This window comes from Pleurodeles waltl, chromosome 5, assembly GCF_031143425.1.
Source record: "Pleurodeles waltl isolate 20211129_DDA chromosome 5, aPleWal1.hap1.20221129, whole genome shotgun sequence".
Lineage (NCBI taxonomy): Eukaryota > Metazoa > Chordata > Amphibia > Caudata > Salamandridae > Pleurodeles > Pleurodeles waltl.
Window position 1 is genome coordinate 1,672,296,644 of NC_090444.1, and position 23,664 is coordinate 1,672,320,307.

Consider the following 23,664-nt stretch of genomic DNA (forward strand, 5'->3'; position numbering starts at 1 on the left):
GGAGGGATAGTTGTCTCCTTACAGACGTTGAGTATCGTTACTTGTACAATCCTACTCCTAAATGTCCTTGTATTTATATACTCTCTAAAGTACACAAAACTGATACTTTTCCACTGGGTAGGTCTATCATCTCAGGGCTAGGATCCCCTACGGAGAGACTATTGGAATATATTGATATATTTTTACAGACGTTTTGTGTAATTTACCATCTTAGATCTGGGACACAAAAGATTTACTATGAAAAATAAGTGATTTTGAATGGACCAAGAGTCATCTTATGGTTACCATGGATGTTGCCTCATTGTATACCAGTATCCCTAGAGCAAAGGGCATGAGCGTCATACAATACTTTCTTGACAAACGAGATGCTACCTTGTTACAACATTCTAATATGATGGTGGATCTTGTACAGACAGTTCTTGACAACAATGTTTTCATACATAATGGATCTTGGTACCGTCAAATACTAGGAGTAGCTATGGGTGCCAAATTCTCTCCCTCCTTTGCAAATCTATACATGGGGTCCTTTGAAAAACAGCATTTATGGCAGAACTGTCCCGCAGAATTAATTCAACTTAGTTTATACTGGGGCAGATATATAGATGACGTATTACTGTTTTGGTCTGGGGATGTTAATTGCTTGGGTCTATTTGTTCAACATCTTAACACTAATGCCTTCAATATCAAATTTACGAGTCTGCACAGTGATAGCAAGGTTGATTTCTTAGATGTTACTCTCTACATTGAGCATGATAAAATATGTTCCAGATTATTTAGGAAACCAACAAAGTGCAACTCTATTTTACATGCTACGAGTTCGCATCCGAAATCACATATCAAGGCTATCCCATATGGGGAAGCCAGGAGAATTAGACGCAACTGTAGTCAAGATGACATATTCATAAATGAATGTGAAGGATTGGAACATCGTTTACTGACACGTGGGTATGCAGAAACCCTTCTGAAAGACACAAATAGGAGAATTTTAAAGACTAATAGACAAGCTTTCCTAACAACCTACACCAAAGGTAAATCCACACAACATAAAAATTTGTCTCCCATCATCCCATACATCAATCAAAGCTCTCAAATCTATAAAATCTTCCAAAGTAATTGGTCCTTTTTACTAGCTGACAATACCTTGAAAAAATGAATTACAGACAGACCTAAAATTATACACAGCATGGGGAGAACACTATGTGAGTGATTGTGCCATAGCTTTTTGCCCTCTGCGATCAATAAAACATGGTTATCTAAGCCACAATGTGGCTTTCATAAGTGTGGACACTGTAGTATCTGTGGTTATGTGCAAGATAAAATATTGACTTTCAAAAACAATACTGGAATATCCTATTGGATTTCTAAATTTATGAATTGTAACACTAGATATGTTGTATATTGTATAGTATGCATTTGTAAACTCATTTATGTGGGTAGTACAATCAGGTCCTTTAAGGAGAGAATCCAGGAACACATTAGGGCCATTAGGCACAACAATACAGATTATCCCTTTGCAACACATTATAACTCGATACATGGACAAAGAGACATTTTGGGAATTTCCGTTCATGATTTTGACACATGTGGCATATGCACACGAGGTGGCAGTAAGACTTCGATGTTGAGACGTATGGAAAGTACATGGATTTTAAAATTGAGAGCACTAGAGGAAGGGTTGAACATGGAAAAGGACCTTCATGTCTTTTTGTAATGCTTGTATATTACATATAACTGTACATTTAATACGTTTACGCCAGATTTATTGTTAGATTCCAACGACTGGTCGAGAAACTTGCTCCTAAGTATGCTTAACCTGCTAGGTTAACATTTTCCACTGCATGATCTCTATTTTTAACCTAAGCTACATGACATGATGTTCTTCTAAGTGCAGTATCTCTTTCTTTGTTTTAATCCATATTCTGTGATTGTATTCTCAACACAATGGATTAGCGTTTGTATGCATATATCTATCCACCTTGTTTCGTGGTGGCATTTCTTGCATGTTTTCTGTTTTCCCCTTATTGCATGTGATCTACTATCAATTTGCCACCTACCGATCTCTTCTGTACTTACCTTAACTCCAGTGAAACTTTGCTTTGGGCTTACACATACTTGCCCCTTTTGATTATTGGAAGTCCTCTTTCTATGATTTTTGCTCTGAGGTCTAAAACATGTCATAATGGCAGCACCCGTGCAGCTGATACTCGCTACCTAGATATTTGTTCCCCTCGACTGATGTTAGTCCTTTTTCTATGATTATTGGTCTGATGTTTAAAAGAGGGCAAAATGGCGGCACCCGCATAGTCGATACTCGCTGTATGAATACTTTTATGATGTCCGACAGGTAATGTGGCGCTTTGGGCTGTACTGGTTACCATGACTGTGTTTTACTTCTCAGTAACGTTCGACTAGGCGCACACATGATAAAAGGTGATATCATTGCATATTGGCCGCATACAGACTTTCGGCCTGATGTTACGTGTCGGGCGTGTGTGGTATTGCGGTTTGTTATATAGTTACTCTTGGTTACACGTGATGTTCTATATCTTTCGACCAACTACTACCACCACCTTGCAGTAGGATCTTATTTGAAGTGGCACGTCGTTTAACTGTGTGTGCATATCCAGGGGACCACTTCATGAGTGTTATTTTTTTTATCGCATCGGCGAGCAGATTATTTTCGGAATAAATCCGTGCTAGATTATTGTTACATTTACTGTATTTAGTTCTTAATTGTGATACAAAACATATTAACACATACGTATGGCTATACATCTCAGATGTTTGTCACATTTTCATCAAATTACAAACTTGTTGACATGTGACGGCTGTATATTTGCACTATACTTTTAGTATCAATATTTTATTTAATTCTTCAAGGTAGACATTATACTCTACACGATTTTGCCCATTTTTGATGATATAATTTTTTGGATATCTGGCTCTGTTTTTTATTTTTCGTTTGTCTGCGCAGCAGGAGAACTATTTTCTCTGGTTCTGCTATTTCGCAATACCCAGAGAGGTTTCTTTACATCGGTTATTATTGTTTTTTACCATCCTCTGTGGTTCTCTCTTTCTCATTTTTTTCAGGCTTATCATGGTCATGTCTGTTGCTTAAAATACAGGATCAACGTACATGGATTTGACTACCACATCGTCAGGATTTTTCTTCGCTCAGAAATACATTATAAATGTTTGGTGACATGGAATGGTACCTAGCCTTGGGGTATGTTGTGTTTCATCTACTTACCTTTCATTACACACATGGGGTATCTAGGGAAGAGGTTTTACTCTTCAGGTGTCTCATGCTTTACCGGTTGATTTAATCACCATTCACTATTCACAATGGATTTCTGACACTAGAACCAATATTGGATTCTATTGTTCTTAGTATCTTATTTCTCAACCTATTTCACATGTGACTGCATGCACTCACTGTATGGTCATTTCTGGATATACATGGATCATGCTTTATACAATATTCCAATCACGGGTCTCTCTTTTGGGTGATCTATGTAAAGTGAACTTCCTGTTCATCTATTGTAGAATCTGACTGTAGACATATATATTTTTTCTTGTATGTATACTTCACAGCCTTGAGGAAGTCTTGTTGACGAAACAGGTGTTGCCTGTTGTACCTCTGGATTCATAATGGATGTTGCTGTATGGATTATTTGGATGAATAAAAATGCTACCATATACTCATATTTAATCAGAACTTTTACTGATGCAACAAGAAGAAATGGACATTTGTGGTGTGCCTTGGTATGACAGTATGGAATTTTCAAGTAAATATGCCCCTAATTTGCCTATCAAACCTGGTGCAAACTGGCACACCTGTCTTCGTTGCATAACCACACCCATTACATTTAAGTTGAGTAGTGTCAGACTATGACATCTTTTCATCAAGTGCGTGGCACCAACTGTCCCTCCAAATTCTTGAAGGGTTAATTGGAAAAAATGTGTCTTCCTCAGGTGTCAGAGTGTCTCCCATATTCAATTCAATCAAGGCAGGCATCAAGTTGTAGTGGGTGTAGACCTGGGTTGCCCCACTCCTGATTTGGTCTCCAGATTTGATAGATCATTATTTGCTACTTGTAGTATTTAGACTCCAGAGTACAGCCCAAGATTAATCAGAGCCACAGGAGGGAACGCTGTTTCATGGAAAAACTAAAAGAGGTTCAGAGATTGTTAGAGAGCAAGCTGGTATGTCTGTGCATTTGTCAGAAAAAACATGCATATACAAAAGCTTAGGTAAAATGTTTTTTTGGATCAAGACAAATATTTATGGTAAGGTCATCACTGTAGCAGATAACCTTCCCCCTATCCATAATAAGCTCTTCAATTCAAAGAGCTGACACCCCTGAGATTCATAAAGACACTTGTGCCAGTGTCGCCTTAGATATCAGACAATCTAATAGTGTTTTGAGGACAATATCACCAGCATCAAAGAGTCTATTGTGGCCAAGAAGAGTGATCCTTGAGCGGAAACTTCATCCAGGCCATCTTCTCAAAAGACTAATGGCTGGATGGGCAATGACCAACACAATGGTGGCATGTCTACTTAAGAAGTTTTAATGCTTCATGTCCCATTGGACCCTTGAACAGCTTTCATTATACATTTATTGATAGATGTGGTTGTCTCCCTAATAGCTATTTTGGTCACTTACTTCTTTGAGTCATGAGAAATCCTGGCTATTCTTAAATTGGTTGAAGTGGCTCATTGATTGCAAAGGGCTGATCTTTTGCCTTCCCAAGCCCTATATTTACTGGCCTAACTTAAACCCGCACATTTAGGATAAATTAACGAAGCAGGAGCATATGAGCAACTTCAGGGTCATTGTGAAACCAAATACAAGCCAGCACATCTTTCAGTCATCGTCTGGTACTGTGTCCCTTTGGTGAACATAACTGTACAGCTCCAGGGATCTTAGGATGGAATACAGGTGCAGTATTCTTTTTACTGGACCTTTTGGCTGCCTTCAATAAGGTGGACCACTCGTTGTTGACAGTGGCAAAACCTGGGGCCCTCCTGCAAAGTACTCCCATGCACAGTGGCAGCCAGTGCCTGGTGTATGAATACTGTGGGACCCCCTGGAGCTTAGAGGCCCTCCCACACTGTGAGGGCTGCAGGAGACTGATGTTACACGACTGGCTGATGACTGAAATACTGGCGATATGGCATTAAAGCCAGTAAATCTACTGACTAGTTTGAAGTCTTTCTGAGTGGTACAAAGGAGCTGGTCAACTTGAACAAACATTCTGTGTCTCTTAAGACTCTGAAGAGTGAAATTTCCTAGGGCTCAACCCTTTCCAAAATATTCTGTAGCATCTTTATTCTGAGTTGATGGCTTGATAATGATTGAAAGAGAATCCTCATGTTCAATATATGATTTCTTTGTTAAGGTACAGTTCTCAATACAGAATACAGCACACTGTGTTGGCCTTGAATGGGTCGTAGACAAGCCTTCTCTCTTCATACTTCTAGAATCTGGAACAGAATCCATATGGAATCCAGATCTGCATCAACTCTCCGACAATTCAGAAAAAAACTTAAGACATATCTCTTCAAGGAGCTCTACCCCAACCCCGACAGTCTGCCCTAGACATTCCCCTAATAACTGTATTATCCCATAGACTGTGCCCTCTTAATTGCCTTGGTGCTCCTGAGCTAGGTTCGCTCTCTACAGATATCAACACATACATTGCTATAAGGATTATGTTCAGTGGGAACGGGTTAGGTAGTTTTAACTTTCCTGCAACCTCCATTGCCGGAAGTTATCTAATCCAGTACAACCTTTCTTTGAGTGGGCCAATTCTAGACTTTAGGGTAAGCTACAACCTCCTTTATAAAAATTGCATTTGATGGTGGTCAAAGTGTGTAGATTGCTTATTGATCAATAACATTGTTCTTTTTCTTTTTTGGGAAACTGTGCACCTCTAAATGGGGCAGTAGATTTATCAAGGATAATCTATTAAAATGCTCAATAGGCTTACTGCTCTGCTTTAGGTATTGAGCACCTGTACTGAAACGAGAGCTTTTGATCAGTAAACTTGGTTCCCAGAAGCATGTCACTAAGAAAATCACCTGCTATCACAGGATTCCCATTTGCACCAGAGGTTTAAAAATAAGATTCTTGCAAAGACTCACAGATCTCTCATGGATATTGACCCTATATACGTCAGGCAGATGTTACCTGGACAGCAGGTAGTCAGGGCTTGAGATATGTTGTCACTATTTGCACAGCCCAAGTCTAAGAAAGTGCAAGCAGGCTGTCAGCTCCCTTATGTACTGAGCGACAATTCGAATGCATTCTTCATTTTCATGTGCTCTGAAGTAGTCCTTGAAGATGCATGAGTTCATCTGTCTATAAGATGATAATAATGATGGTAATAATAATAATAATAATAATAATAATTGAACTTGGCACTCTCTGCAGGGTCATCCCAAGACTTTTTTTGATGTTGCCCTCCTGTTTTCTGAACTTGCTTTTGTTTTTAGGACTCTGTGCTTTACCACTGCTAACCACTGCTAAAGTGCATGTGCTCTTTCCTTCAGACATTGTCGAACTGGCTTATACCCTATTTAGTTTACTTGTAAGTCCCTAGTAAAGTGGTATTACATGTGTCAGGGCCTATAAATTAGATGCTGCTAGTAGACCTGCAGCACTGACTGTGCCACCTGTTTACATAGAGCTTTAAACATGTCTCAGGCCTGCCCTTGCAGCCTGTGTGTGCAGTTTCTAAACCACCATGTCCACCTGTTAGAATACAGCTTTTGCCAGGCTTAAACCTTCCTTTTTTATACAGATGTCGCCCCTAGGGTAGGCCCTGAACAGCACAGAGGGCAGGCTGTGGTGTTTTCAAAAAGTGGGACATGTACTTACAAGTTTTATATGTCCTGGTAAGGAAAAACTATTACATGCGTTTTTCACTACTACAAGACCTACCTCTTCCATAACATTGGAGTTCACTAGTTACATACAATAAGTGGTAATTTACAAAATGGAAACAGGTAGGTAACCTGTTCATTTTTGCTGTCTTTGGAATTTTAATGAAACATCCTCTCTCATGTTGAAGTTGCATTCTAAGTTACAATTTTAAAAATGCCACTTTTACAAAGTTGCCATTTTTCTGCCCTATGCATTTTGTGGCTGTAGACTGCCACACACAATAGAAGTTAGGTGTGCGAGAATGGGAGGGCAGAGCTGGGTCCAGCCCTACTTACACTTGAATAGGCTGTTTCCTGCCTCTATACAAAGTTCTGCATACCCTCTTTACTTAGGCTGGAGCTGGGAGAAAGAAGGCAAGATGCCTTGTGACTTCAAAGCGAAACCTCTAGAATCTTCTCCCACTTCAAAGGAAGGCCCAGGTACAAATATCCAACCTCAGACACCAATTCTTCAGTACACCTCTGGGCCTGTGGCTACTCTGCAGGAAGAAGGGCTGCTGGACTGCTTAAAGGATTGCCACTCTGCTGGACTGCTGCTCTCAAGGACTGCTGCCCTGCAGTGCTGACCTGTCGCCCTCTTCTCTGGTTGAGAGGGCATGGAACTGCAACTCTGAACCCAGAAACCCAGGGTGACTCAAGGGGCTAGTTGGCTGGCCTCCTGATCAGAAGTCTCAAGAACATAACAGGCTTCCAACAACCTTGAACCCAGCACCTGGACTCTGCCATCGGTGAGTCCTTCCCTCCCAGGTGTTGTCACCCCAATCCTGGAACTTTGGCAGTGGGCCTGAAGGTGTTCTGACAGGTCACGCTATGGTTGTCTGTAGCTGGCTCACCCACACTCCATTGCGATCAGCTTGAACTTGTGCTTTGTCCACAGTTGGTGCTTTGTTCTTTTAGGTTCTATTTTTGATTAGACCTTTAAAATTGCATATCTCTTTCCATGTGCCTCAGCCTGAAAAGGGTTGTTCAATCAATCAATCAATGAAAGCATTTGTAAAGCGCATTACTCACCTGTGAGGGTCTCGAGGCTCTGGGAGGGGGCAGGAATTAGGTGATGCTACTGCTCGAACAGCCATGTCTTGAGGTGTCTCCTGAAGGTTAGTAGGTCCTGTGTCTGTCTCAGGTGGATAGGAAGAGTGTTCTAAGTCTTGGCGATGAGGTGGCAGAACGATCTGCCACTGGCGGTCATTCTGTGGATGAGTGGGATGGTGGCGAGGGCAAGGTCAGCGGAGCGAAGCTGTCGGGTCGGGTGTAGATGGAGAGCCGTCTGTTGAGGTATTCTGATCCAGTATTGTGCAGTGCTTTCTGAGCATCTGTGACGAGTTTGAATGAGATTCTCTTGTTGACGGGAAGCCAGAGCAGGTCTCTCAGGTAGGCTGTGATGTGGCTGTGGTGGGGGATGTCCAGGATTAGGCATGCGGAGGCGTTCTGGAGGTTGGCCGTGGTTCCTGCGTAGATGGCGTTGCTGTAGTACAGTCTGCTGCTTACGAGAGCTTGGGTGACCGTCCTTCTGGTTCCAGTGGGGATCCATTTGTAGATCTTCTGAAGCATGACTTGGGAGATGAAGCAGGAGGAAGAGACGGCGTTGACTTGCTGGGTCATTGATAGTGATGAGTGTAGTGTCCTGCTGGACACGTTCTAGTGTTTGGCCAGCCTCTCTGCTGAGGGCTGGCCTCCCACCTACACCCCACACCCACCCAACACAGGCTTCACCGGTCAGGTGACCCTGGCAATAAAAAGGGCCGGGCGCACGTGCCCAGGGCCAGTTCCAGATACCAAGCAACCGTGTCCACATCACTTCTTTCTAGTAGCATGGGGGCCTAGGGCCCCAACACTACATTGGCGACGAGGGGGTCGGACCCCACGTGTGCGCCGCCTTGCGCTTTGCTGTTCCTCGTGGGAGGAAGAATATGCCTGGTGCCACACAAATTGTTTTGGTGCCGCCCGCCCCAGATGCGAAGAAGCGCGCCTACCGCCCTGCATGCTGCCATCGAGCCCGGCGGTAAAAGGTAGGAGCAGTGCCCCTGAATAAAGTAGCCCGAGTGACGGAGGGCTAGAATCCACTTGGCGGAGAGGGAGTATGCAGTATGCTGACCCCACCAGCCTTGATTGTGCTCCGAGCAGCACGCAAAAAAAAAAAAAAAAAAAAACAAGAAGGAAAAAAAGAAAATGCTGCCGTGCGGAGAGGTGCTCGTCTGCACCAAAGCTAAGGGAAGGAATGCCAAGGGCCGCCCCCGCCTCCCAACAGTAATGTGACAAAGGCCCAAGAAAGCTGTGACACGGGCCACAGGGAAGCAAGACTGCCGCGGCCACAAGAAAAGGAAAGTGCCCGGAGCTGACCCCCCAGGTGTCAGCTGAAGCGCGCCCCCAGCGTGTGAGAAGTCTGCTGGGGCCGCGCACATGAATGGAAAATGGTGCCATCGTAAAGAATGGTGCTGTTTTGCACCCAGAAGCAACCGGAACATCCAACAATGGCCAGGCCGGCCGCCCCCACCTCCATCCTCAAAAGGGAACGCGGCCCGCAGCGTGAGAAATGCTGCTGCGGCCGCGCACCAAACTGCCTGGTGGTGCGGTGCTGACCTGCACCAGAACAAAGAAAACTGTCCAGGGCCTCCGGAGCCTATGGTGCAGACACGCACCTGCTGCGGCCGCGAAGGAGAGAAACGGCGGTGGTGTAAATATGCCCCCTGCCCCACAAGCAATGTTCCAGGAATGGCCTTGGAAGGCCGCACACAGCCCGCAGCGCAAGGGAAGGCATGCTGCGGCCGACGTGTGAGGTGCAAAGGTGCTGCCTCGCACCAAAATAGAGTCCAGATTAGTGCTCGGGGACACCCCCCGAAATCAGAAATGCCGCAGACCAGCTTGCAGGGTCCGGAATGGCTGTCCCAGCCCCAGAGGTGGAGTGAAGTGCGAGGGGTGCAGACACGCACCAAACTGACAGCAAAAGGCCAAGGAACGCGTGGAAGTAAGTGGAGAGGTGCTGACACGCACCTGGAAAAAAAATCTAAGTGCCCGGAGCCCCCACCCCCCTCACAGAACCTCATGCTGTCTGCCTGCTACCGGCCTTTTCAAACGAGGCTGAGCAATGGAATTGACATTTAAAAAAAAAAAAAAAAAAAAAAAAGACAGAAAAGTGCAAGAGGAAAAACGTCACTTACCTGCCGCTCCAGACACCAGCAAAAGCCCCCACCAACCTGAAGAACTCCTCAGCAGCATGGCTTCCAGCATGGTTTCGGCATCTGCTTCAAAACAAACGAAGCCCGTAGGAGGAAAGACTGTCGTTCAAGTTGGAAAAGGAGTGCACTAGTGGCATCCAGTGGCAAAAGTCGGTACTGCACCCTTTTCTATTTTAAAGTGGAAAAAAACAGCTTTGTTAAAAGAAAGTCTACAGCAGCACCCAAGAGAGTGAATGCACAAGACTAACAGCGCGCCTGCGGAGGAAAATGGCGCAGAAGACGGAAATGGCGCAGAAGATGACAACGACACGAACAATGCTGCACAGGGACAGAGAGGACTGCAGCTGTCCCAGCCAAGCTGCAACGGTGAAAAATGAACGCAAGTGCCACATGAGGCACGAGGAGAGCGCGCATGGCCTGCGCAGCCCCTGGCGGCCGTCCGCCGAAAGAACGCCACGTGCCCCAGCAGTGATAGACATCACCGTAGGACAAGAAAGGAACATGCCAGGCAATACCAAAGGACGCCCAGAAAAAAGAGATTGTCACATGCGCAGAGAGCACCCGAGAGCGTGACGTAACGCACGGGACAAAAGGCCGTGCAAGCCGGCCTTTCAGCAACACAAGATGCCCACCGTTGGCCCATCACACAGGAGGTCATCAGAAGCGACCAACCCTGCAAAGCACACCCAGGTTCAAGCAAAACCCTGTGCCAAGAAAGCACTGCCTTGAGGCGCAAGCACTGTGCCCTCAAGTGAAGAGGAAGCGGAAAAGAAAGTGACCCTATGTCACTGCCCTGCAACAGGCCAGAGACTCAGCAAGGAGTGTCCTCCCCCACACTGCCTCAAGACGGAGTCGGCAGTGACTCGCAACAGGCAAGAGGAGAGTCGCACAAGGAGTGTCCTCCCCCACACTGCCTCAAGACGGAGTCGGCAGTGACTCGCAACAGGCAAGAGGAGAGTCGCACACCCCAAGTGGCACGATGCCACCCAGCAACACTGAGAAACGCCTAGTCCTTGGACAGGACAGGACCTTCTAAAGGTCCACACAACAAAGGAGAAGAAAGCGTGGCGCAGCACCACGCTATGAAGAAGGAAGAAAGAAGATTGTGTGACATCACCTGTCACACTGCAACACCTGACGACCACAGAAGAACAAGAACGGAAGATCAACAGGGTGGAGAGTTGGAGGACTCATGCAACAAAGAAAGAGTGCACCCACAGACAAGACTGCCACAGGGGTGCGGGACGTCACTGGAGACAGCTCAGCGGGAGTACCAAACGTAAGACGCCATGCGCGAACCGCGTACTTGCCCCACGCTTCACAGTGTGACCGTCCAAGCCACCTGTCACCGGCTGCTTAAAGCAGATGGCATCGCTGCCACCATCTGCACATGAGGAAAAGAAAGACTGCACTAGCTATGGCGAAGTCCCTCCAATCACCCTCACTCCAGCAACATCACTTGTCGTCCAGGTCTCCGAATGGCAAGCACCATCATTGCCATGTGCATCACGGTATCCATCAAAGGAGCAGTTAAACAACCAGACTGGAGTCCTACACCTCTGCTGTAATGCTCTGAAGAACCAGTTAACCAATGACCAACTGCTCGCCCTGACTGTATCCTGCTCTCGGTGACAAGAGCAAGTCGTGACCTAGACCCATCTACCCCTGCAATTGCACGAGCGACTAGGCAGTGGCTCCTAGGAGGTCTTGCAGCTGCCCTATGTGGCACACAAGCAGCCCCAACACAGACCACAAGCAGTCCCGTGACAACCCAGACAAGGGGCCTCTCAAGCTTGAGAGAGGACTGGACATTGCCCCACCGATGAAGACAAAGAGACAAACAGGGCTGTGCAATGGAGACTCCCAACAGGTCACAGCACACCAAGACTGTCTTCAGTGAATTAACATGACACCAACTAGACACCCTCCTGGCAACGTGATAGACAATTACCCTGAGTCCGTCTGAGAGCCCGCATGCACCTGATCCATGTCGGCAAGCGCCCTGACCACGGAACATCCACCCTTGTGGTTGCACAAATGATTTGACCATGGCTCCTGTCGGAGAGCCTGCAGCGGCCGGCAGATGGCCCACACGCAGCCCAGCACAGTCAATGCCAATCCCGTGGCAAACCCATCGAAAAGGCCTCGAGGAAGTTCCATAGTGAAGAATCCAAAACCGAGAGGTGGCCTGGAAGCAGCTCTGCCATCAGAGGGTCAGAACATACAAAGGCTTCAGAGGAGGACCTCACAACATCCAAGATGTCATCCGTCTTCAAGGGATTGGCCTTCGTGAAGCCAGGATGTCTTGGCAAGCAGATTCACAGTGGACTCCACCAACGCTCGTGATGCACCCAATTTGGGTGATGCACCCAATTCGAATGATACGCCCTATTTGAACAAACTGAACTGTAAACACCACCAGCCTCGCCACGAGTGCCCACAGGACTGAAGCACGGTGCATCAGTGGACATTTGTCCAACCATCTGACTGTCAGAGTCCAGATTTCTTCCACACTGTGTTCGTGCCCGGCTGTGACTGGTTAAATCATGAACTCGTGAAGAAGGATCCGGGTGCTCCCAGCTGCACCTGCCCACGGCAATCCTGCGGCCTGCCTTCTCGAGGCCGAGAGACTGATGGTGGTGTGTTTTTGTTACTCTGTTTTTCTCTTTCAGGTTGGACTTTGTTTTTGTTCCTCAAAGTTTTGGAGAGCAGGTCTCTCAGGTAGGCTGTGATGTGGCTGTGGTGGGGGATGTCCAGGATGAGGCATGCGGAGGCGTTCTGGAGCTTGGCCGTGGTTCCTGCGTAGATGGCGTTGCTGTAGTACAGTCTGCTGCTTACGAGAGCTTGGGTGACCGTCCTTCTGGTTCCAGTGGGGATCCATTTGTAGATCTTCTGAAGTATGACTTGGGAGATGAAGCAGGAGGAAGAGACGGCGTTGACTTGCTGGGTCATTGATAGTGATGAGTCCAGTATGAACCCCAGGTTGCGTGCATGGTTGGTGGGTGTCGGTGTAGTTCCAGTGTGGCAGGCCACCAGGAGTCGTCCCAGGCAGAAGGGGTGGAGCCGAAGTTGTTGTTGCTACTTGAATAGGGTTTAACTCCCCACCTCCAACCACTATCCCAATTTCTAATAATAATAATAATAATACGAAGAAGTTAAGAAGAAAAACAAGAAAATGAAGAAAAAGAACATCACCAACAACAATATTAATCACGATAATTGCAATAATAATATCTGAACAATGTCTCATTGTCTTCCCAGGATCGTCTGTCGAACCAAGCCACACCGGAAAGTAAAACCTCAATGAAAGTGCTCCGTGGTCATGGAGAAAACGTTAAATGGTATGAAGAACGGCTAAGCTTCGTGAAAGTGGTATGAGTAAGAAAGAAATAGACTAGAACTTTGTTTTCAGAGAGAAACATTCCTGTATTTATACAGAGCACCTGTCTAATGAAAGTTCAACAAACAAAACCATAACTCCAAGCTCTCCAGGCGTGTCTGTGCTTCTGCCTCTCTCTCCATCTTCCTCCGTATATTTATTTCTTTCCCCTCTCTCTCTGCAGGAGCCTTTGGGTGATGTCCTGCACATCTGGCTTATAAGAGTAGCCTGAAACACCTGTCAGCACTCCGCCAGGCAGATGTTAGCGCAGTGTGACCACGGCTGGGGCGATCTCGGGCTGCCGAGTGTACTACAGTGCATTCCTGCGTGTTGACTTTAAGTGCCCTGGGAGGACAGCCAGGCGATGCCCACATTTAAAAGACCGCTCCCCGGCTCTTCTCGTGTCCTTTGATCACTCCTCGGGCCTGCTACAATCTGCGAGCCAGACGTATAGGCACAATGTTGGATTGTGTCCTCGGAGAGGTCGGCAGTGAAGCATTGCTGTGCCCTTGACTTCAGCTGAGAAGAATTTTCAAGGGATACGGCTACATAACACAATATTGAGTTTGTTAATATTGCCCTACGATAATATCATATATAGTACATATACATACCACTCCTCTGTAAAGTAGTCACACATTTACTAGTCTTAACTCCCCCCATACATACCTTGAGCGGTAAGTAGAACTGGGATTAAGAATAGTAATTATTTACCTTACAATGTACTGGAAGTCCGATGTAGTGGGTGTGATGTTATTATCATGTGATATATTACATGCCACATAGAGATTCTTCCCCCCTGTTTACAGACGACCCACTCATTCACCGAAGAATGGAGCGTTTGATTGCAAAGTATGTTTAATTCATTTCAGTCCTTCATCCTATTGTACAGTAAGTAATCTATGTCAGAGTCCTTTCAAACAATGGATGTTTGTCAGTGTGATGAAAGGCACCCCCTTTGACACTTGACATCTGATAGCGGCATATGCTACAGTTATTCTTTCTAAGGGGGAGAGTAAAAGAAGCAAATACTGGTGAAATTATTTATTAATTTATGGGGTTTTCTTCTGAAATCATTATGAAACCTGAAGGTCACATAGCCTTAACCTGGCACTACCAAATTTTCCTTACATCTAAGCCTCGTCAATAAAATGGCTGCCACTCATACAGGAGAGAGAAACTACCGTTATTTACAGTGCTATAAATCCACCAGACTATAGCAGCCAGAATAATAAAAAAAAAGTTAATACTTTCATGGTCAGCTGTAAATGACATATTATTTTCCTCTTTCCTCTGTGAGAGTTGGAGCCTGATGGAGAGTAGTAATCCCTGGTCGAAATCTTCGAATCTGACCCATCTTCGCTAGTCGAAATAAAGACATTGTTAAATAATGCACTCCCACAGATCAATGACATTCACACAAGTACCCTCAAACAACCCATGAAAACAGAAAAGTGAAAGCAAACATGGTTTTTATATTAAAAATATTCTGCATCGTGCACAAAGCCTCTTTGATTAACCACCAGGGGTACCAGCATAAGCTGGCATTACATCACAGATAGCATCTAGGAAGAACTAGGGAACTTATTTACAAGCAGCTTGTGCCACCGGTGCGTCATTGTTTGTGCCGCACCGGTGGCACAGGCTTCAGGCCCAAAACTACAGGTCCACACAAAGCCACTTTACTTTGCTTTTCATGGCCTTGTAGATATGGAATAAGTTTGAGTTGCTGCATTGCCTTACTTTACATCAAAGAGGCATTCCATGGGTGTTGCAGTGGGTGTTCCCATGCAACCCCCATGGATTTTGATGCATTCCTAGATTTTACAAGGTTTTGTGAACCTGGGAATGCACCAGAACCCTACACCACACTAGGGGTGGCATAAGAGTGGTGGAACAGGGAGAAATATTTTTATTTCTCCCTGTTTTTCGCATTTCTATGTGTGCTGCATTTTGCAGCATACATAGAAAGAGGAAAACAGCTCTCATAATTGTTTTTGTGCAGGAAGGTGTCTCTTTCTGCACAAAAACAATCATCCCCGCAATGCAGGAACCCTTGCACCATGGCACAAGGGTGCTTGTGTTGGCCCATTACAGCAATTTGTGTGTTAGTACAGGGGAAAAGGGCAGGAATGCACCGTATCTAGGTAGATCCAGCGCATTCCTGCCCTTTTGTTTTGATGCAGGCCAGTGCAGCAAGAAGGCTAGCGTCGCTCTCCTGCACCAAAACAACGTAAATGAGGCCCTAGATGTGGGAGAGGATGTAGCATTAAAAGCAAAGCTGCTGATTATGGAACTGAGGATCCAGGTTCGAATCTTGGGGTCAACTCATCCTGTGATCATGGCAAAATCACTTAGGGGCATATTAATGAGAGCTTTGTGTCATGCTTGCACCATGCATAGTGGTACATATGTGACGCAAACATCCGAGACAGATTTTTAAAGTCATGCAAAGCCACTTTGCGTGGATTTGAATTGCTTAAAAAATCTGGAGTAATGTAATGCAGTGCAAATCGGTGCGCTGCATTACTCTGCACAAAGGTGGAGTTCCATGGGTGTTTCCACACAACTCCTATGGTTTTCAACGCATTCCCAGATTTACCAACCCTGGTAAAGCTGGAAATGCACCAAAAAGATGTCTCCCCAGGAGATGCATAAAAAGGAGACATATATATATTTCTCCTGGTTACTTCCTCTTTGTATGATAGATAGAGGAATATGCCTCTAAGTATTGTTTTTGTGCAGGAAGGACTTCCTTCCTGCACAAAAACAATCGTGCATGCAACCCAGGCACGCTTGCACCATGGCGCATTGGTGCCTGCATTGGAGCTAGGCAGCCCATTGTGCGCCAGTGCATGGGGAAAGGACAGGAATGCCCCATATGCCTTACATATGCCTTACATATGGCACATTCCTGACCTTTCCTAGTGACACATTGCATCGCAGCAAGGTGACTTGCTGCGCACTGCGCCACCTTTCCATAAATATGGCCCTTGCCCCCATGCCTAAAAAAAATTAAAAAGGAGTGTGACCTTGCATACTGTAACTTGTGCTCATGTAAAGCGATCCAATTACTTGGGCTCGGGTTCGCACTACTGAAAATTGCATTAAAAAAAACAAATCAGAAACTGCTCATTCAACTCTGAATCACTCTATTAACCAATACGTGACAAGAAACCTATAAGAGCATTCTTACAGAATGTCCTGAAAAGCCACAAGCCCGGGAGAGCCAATGCAATCCACCTGCTTTTCAGAAAAAGATTCAAAACGTAGATGTTGATAAAAGCCCTTGACCACTGACTAAGACCAAGGGACACATCAGCTGAGTATTGTCGGACAGGGAACCCACTCTCTCTACCCTGTTTGCTTTTTGAGTACCGACCTCCGTTTGGCACAATCTGTTGCAGCACAAAATTTGTATTTGTTTAGATTTGCACAAGGCAGGATTCCATTTGACAATTCCTACCACATGCATGGGCATGGGAATGCAGGGATGGAGGCCACGCGGAAACATGAGAGGCAGCCTCCAGTTGTTCTCAGGCTGCCTTTTTCCCCCTGATGCCAAGAGCTGGCATTCACAAAGTTGTAGCTCTCTGTCATGGACACCTTCTACTTTGCAAGTGGTAAGCACCTGCTTTGGCAGGTATGATTAATAATAAGAAAACTAATTGTTGTTGTAACCCATTCATTAATTCTAAAGGTGCATGAGCTCCATGCAAAATAGCAGTGCGCCACACAAGCATCTGGGCAAATGTTAGGAAATGTATCCCTTTGTGTTTTGCAGATTTTGTGAATCATATGCTCTGCAACTGCAAAACATTTTAGCTCTATAGGTCCAAACTGCCCACATCAAAACACACTGCACCCACCTTGTAATTAATTCTACACCAACAGTACCTCAAAACTATCGTCCTTCCAATCCCACAAGTGACTGATCACACCACCACAGGAAGAATCTAAAGCAACCAAAATAAATTTGCCCTATGCCTTTGACCAACAACTCCCAGGGCAGCCAGCAACCTCTTTTTTCTTATCTTTTTATCATAGTGTCTTTCTGTCCATCTTCCTAGCTGGCTGCTGTGAACACAATGGCCTTCATTAAGAGTCTGGCGGGCGGCGGAGGCTGCCCGCCAATCTCTTCCCGCCCTCAGACCTCCTGTCCGGTCTGAACCCCACCGGCCCTATTAGGACTTTACCACAGGGCCGGCAGGCAGAAACAGTGTTTCCGCCCGCCCGCCAGCCCTACGGTGAACAGGACCTTAACATTGACGCCAGCTCCTAATGGAGCTGGAGCTAATGCAGCGGTGCAGCGGTTGCAGCAGCATCTGTCGTGCATTCCACTGCCCATAATTCGGGCAGTGGAATGTGCAATGGGGCTTTGCATGGAGGCCCCTGCAAGGCCCATACCAAGTGCATAGGCAGTGCAGGGGCCCCCAGGGGCCACCTGAATGCCCCATTCCACCAGGTTTTCAGGCTGGCGGATAGGGACTCCTAATCCCCAGGGCAGCACTGCAAGCAGCGCTGCTCTGGAGGATGTGAAACCACTACTTGCGGCTTCTTGGCGGTGTCAGTGGTCCGACTGTGGTGGCTCCACCAAAGTCATAATATGGTGGTCCCACCACCAGCCTGTTGACTGTGGGACTGCCACCGCCAAACTCGTAATGACTACCAATGTCTTCTCAGTCAAACTACGAGCTACTATGGACATGTCTTAATCATCCTTAATAATGGAAAATGGTTCATGAGATGGGCTGGGAGAAGAAATCATTCCTGCAGTTGGCATTATGATTAAGTTCCACAATTTGCTTTTTTGGATTACTACACATGCTTAGGGCCTGATGCACAAAGGTGGCATCAAAAAACAGCTGTTTTTGCACAGCTGGTTTGTAATCTCATCTTCATTTTGTGATACAACTATGTATTTCACAAAATGTAATTTACAGGGGCCAGAAAGCCTCCTGACTCATTAATATGTATGAGGAAGAGGCACTGATTGCCAATGATTTTTTTTTTAAAGCAGACCCAGTTGCTTAACGGTAAAGAGGCTGCTTCTTTGGAGGAAACATGCTGTGTTCCCCTGTCCGCTCTGACAAGTCGAGCTGGATACTTTCCATAGGGCAAATTTGTAACACCGTCACATCTTGGATGCCAGTTACCTGTTATAGATTTGGGAAGCCAAATGCATTTACAATAAATTGATACCTCTAATTGAAACTAATAGTGATGAGGGACACATCCCTTCCATGCCTGCTCGCCTTAATGACTCAGAATAGGGCACTTTACAAGTCGAACTCTCATTGCCACACACTTTTTTGCTGCCACAAAGCCTGTAAATTGCTGAATCACACACAGGTATTGCAAATGCAAAAAAGGTTGCTACATCAGAATCTTGGTTCCTTATCACAGAATAAAGCGCAAGTGCAACTTTGAGCCAGGTGCAGGAAGATTAATTCTTGGTTTGACAAACAGTCGCGCTCTATATGATATTTCAAGATACCTTCCCTGGTCTGCAGCATTGGTTTAGAGTCACCTGCTTGCAGTTTAGCTTTCACAGCCACAGAGGTTTGTCACTCTCAGTCCTGGCATTTGGGGACAATGCAATCCCCACAAGGGAGAACACATTGCCTAGCCTCTTTCTAATATATGTCACTCCTAAGGTAGGACCTAAACAGCCCATAGTGCAAAGTGCATTCTATTTAAAAAGTTGGATATGTACTTTTAAGTTTTACATGCCTTGGTAGTGAAAAGCATTCAAAATTGTTTTAACGTTTGCAATTCCTACCTCTCCCAAAGGATACATTTGGGTTACCTTATTACATTTATTACGTGATAACCATTGATTGTGATCAGGTATGAAATTAATGTTTGGTGTTTCAGGAATTATAATTTAAGGCCCTTTTGTTAGAAATTGGGTTTCTAGGTGGCAAAGGTATGCACCCTGACCAAGCAGGAACCACAATCCTAGTCAGGTTAAGTCACAAACACAGCTTAGGTTAGCCTGTGATCGCTCTGTCGCAGCTTGGCACAAAGCAATCAGGCTTAACTTAAGAGGAAATGTGTTAAGTAATTGTGCAACACTTCAAACAGTAAAGCAGTGAAAACACCACAGAAAAATAATCCACACTAGGTTAGAAAAATAGAGCTCAGTTTAATAAATGAAACAAGACCAAAATGAATGATAACAATCCAATAAGTAGAAGTCAAGAGATTAATTTTTAAAGAATAATTGCAAAATAGCACTTAGAAGCAATAAGCACTTAAATGCGATATCTGGATGCATTGGCCCAGGGCAAAGGCAAAGGATCAGGTCAACTGCGATGGAGGGCGGGCCGGATACAGGGACCCACTTGGGCCCGCTGGACAAAAGCACTGTGCGTTGGCATCAACGAAGATGCAAAGTGTAGCTGAAGTGATGCTTTGATATTGAGCCATACAGTGGGCAAAATGCATTGATTTTCTTCACTCAACTTTAGCGAAGCATCTGTTTTGAGTGTGACGCACAGGTGCCAAATGCGATGTGAGGCTGTTGCTGCCACAGCAGGCGATGTGTCGATTCTGAAGGTGATGCGGTGGTTCAGAAGGCGATGCGCCGGGTCTACTCCACACAATAAGAAGGATGCAGTGGTTCTGACTTACGTAAAGGTGAAGATGTGCTAATTCCGATGAGGGTGCATGGGTTCTGGTAGAAGCAGCACTTTATACCCACTTCCAAGGGCCCAGGACTGTGTTGGCACCACTTTGATGGGCAAGACCTTCAGCAAGCAAAGTCCAGGTGCTGTAGCAGGGTGAATTGAAGTATTTTTTGTCCCTCACACTTCAGAGAACAGGAGACCAGTCAGCTGACCCCTGGAGTAATTTTGAGTTCTGGAATGTAGGTCCAGTCCTTCTCACTCAAAGGCAAGAGGGTAGCAGGCAGCAGGTCAACACAGCAAAGCAGTAGTCCAGCAGATTAGCAGCTCAGCAGAGTGGATGTTCTTATAGCAGCACAGGAGTCCTTCTTCCTTGCAGAGCATCCACGGGTCCAGAAGTGTACTGAGTTGGTGATTTCAGCGGTCCAGTACTTATATCCAGTTGTACCTTTGAAGTGAGGGAAACTTCAAATAAAGGTCTTTGTAGTGCACAGAGGTCCTCCCATCCTGCCCTGGCTCCAAACCCACTAAAAGGGTATGCAGCTGTTTGTGTGGGGTGATACACTACCTATTCAGGTGTTTCAGCTCCTCCCCCCCTATCTTGTCATGGATGGCCCATCAGGATGTGTGTGGCTGTCTAGCACAAAGTCCAGCTGTCATCCCACCCCAGATACGTATTGGAGATAGGCAGTAGGCACTGGGGGCCAGATGTAGCAAGCTTTTTGCATGGTGCAAACAGCAAATTTTGCTGTTTGCGCCATGCAAAAAGCACATCGCAATGCTCATTCCCCTTCCTATTTGCTATTCACATCTCAATGTAGAATTGCTTTGTGACTGAGAACGCGGTCGCAAAGCAATTCGCAGTTACCACAGTGTCACACTGATAACCCATTTGCAAAAGGGAAGGGGTCCCCATGGGACCCCTTCCCCTTTGTGAATGGCCCTGAAAACATTTTTTCAGAGCAGGCAGTGGTCCTGTGGACCACTGCCTGCTCTGAAAAAATTAAACAAAAACATTTCATTTTTTCATTTGTATTGCAACTCGCTTTCCTTTAAGGAAAACGGGCTGCAATACAACAAAAAAAACTGCTTTATTTAAAAAGCAGTCACAGAAATGGTGGTCTGCTGTCTCCAGCAGGCCACCATCCCTGTGAGTGCTGCGAATCGGAAGGGGGTCGCAAACTGCGACCCACCTCATTAATATTAATGAGGTGGGTCTTTGCGACCCGCTTGCGATTCGCAGATGGTGTCAGCGACACCATCCTGCATCCGGGTTTGCGACTCGCAAATTGTGAGTCACTCAGACTCGCAATTTGTGAGTCACAAACCCAACATTTCGTACATCTAGCCCCAAATGGCTAAAGTAAGAAATTGCAAAAGTCGCATTTTCAGAACAGCAATTTAAAATCCAACTTCACCATAAGTTGTGATTTGAAATTAAGACTCCAGAGACAACAAACTTGACAAATGTATCTCTTCCAGATTGTGAAATACAATTATAAAATGTAGTAGGGTAACCCCAATCTGCCTTACTGTAGTGAAAAAGTATAAGTCCTGCCTTTTAAATGCATTGCACCTTGCCCCCTGGGTTGTCAAGAGCCTACATTAGGGGTGACATGTGTATAAAATGGGAACGTTTGGGCCTGGCAAAAGGGTTATTATGTCAGATCGATATGGCAGTGCAAAACTACACACACAGACTCTGCAATGGCAGGCCTGCAACATGGTTAGAGGGCTACTTAAGTGCATGGCACCATCAGTGCTGCAGGTTCACAAGTACTATTTTATTCACATGCCCTTGAGACATGTAGTGCATTTTATTAGGGACTTATAAGTAAATTAAAAACACCAATTGGGTTTAAGGGGATGTTACCATGATTCAGGGGAGAGAGCACAAGCACTTTAGCACTGGTTAGTAGTTGTCAAATGCACAGAGTTCTAAAGCCAGTAAAAATGATGTCTTAAAAATGGGATATGTGGGCAGAATGTTGGGGGGAAGACCACCCTAAGGTTGTCAAGTCTAACACCTCTTTTATGGAAAAGTCAGATTTTGAGTCACAATTCTGAAAAAAACAAATTTAGAAATTTGGCATTTTCTTGTCCTAACTATTTGGTGCCTGCAGCATGTATCCTCAGTCACATGGCAATGTGTAGATGGTAGTTGGCCTTTTGTATCAGCATCACAAAACAGCATCACAAAAAGGGGTCTGGGTGTTGTCAGGATGGGCCATCTCTGGCAGAGTGGAGGGGAACAGCTGTCACTGGCACTGGCCCAGCTCACACACAAAGGAATTCTCACTAACCTATTGTGCCCTCAGACAGACTGGGACCGGTGCAGGGAGGCAGAAAGTTACACACCCCTCTTTAAGGGGAGCTCCACAAGCTTATCCCACTTCTAAGGGGGCATCAGATATGAAAATAAGATTCTCAGACCCACTCTTCAGTACACTCCTGGACCTGTGGATACAACAGAAGAATGGCATCCTGCCCCACGGCTGCTTGAGGCCTGCCCTGCTTAGAAAGAAGAGTGGATTTGCTCCCTTCATTCCAGGCTGCGTAACTCCAAAGGTCAGCTGACTGACCTCTTGTTCTGAGCTACAGGGAAATAAGCTCCAGGGGCCTCCCTGAATCTGATCAGTTGGCCGGCTGCCTGGACTTGCAACTGGACATGCAACAGGACCTGCCTGAGCCCTGCTGGCTTCTGCAAGAGTGAGTCACTGATCCCCAAGAGTTGCCTCCCCAGGTCCTGGACCCTTAGCTGGCATCAGAGTGCACTTCTCTGACTCAAAAAGTAGAAATTCTGCAGTTTTCATCTCTTTGTGAGTGCAAACAGGCCCATACATGCTGAGATATTGCGGCATGCACCACCTGCCAGATCGATGCTCTAGTGAACATGAATATTCATGCTACAGCGACCACCAAATACTACCAGCAAAGTAAGGTCTGCATTTCATGCTACAGCAATGGCAACCCGAATCACATGCAACGACCATCTGCGATATCCAACAGAATCTTCGTACTACAGCGATGATCATTTGCAATGCTTTACCTGCTCCTGGTGGCCTCCTCCGCTGCAAATAGAACACTCCATGCTGGACTTTAGAAAGTTACATTTTCAGCAGGACTAACCTGGTCCTTGTATCCAGTCCACACTCCATTGCAGTCAGCCTGAACTTTTACCAGGCCTAGCATGAACGGATAACCGCAAATGGATCTTTGGTGCTTTTAGGCACCATACTCACCTGAAATATGTGAAATTGCATATGTCCAGTTCTACTAGTTGGATTTTTGTTGTTTTGGTGTTAAATATTTTATTACATTTTATTTTATTTTTCTAAATTGGGGTGGAATTTTCCTTATGTTGCGTTTTTCACTTCAATATTGGTTAGATGCTGCCTAAATACTTAACACATTGCCTCTAAGTTAAGTCTGACTGCTTATGTGCCAAGCCACGAGAGGATTAAGCACATCTTAATTTAGTGACTTTTGTGGTTTGCCCTGACAGGCTTTGTGGCTGTTTCTTGAGAA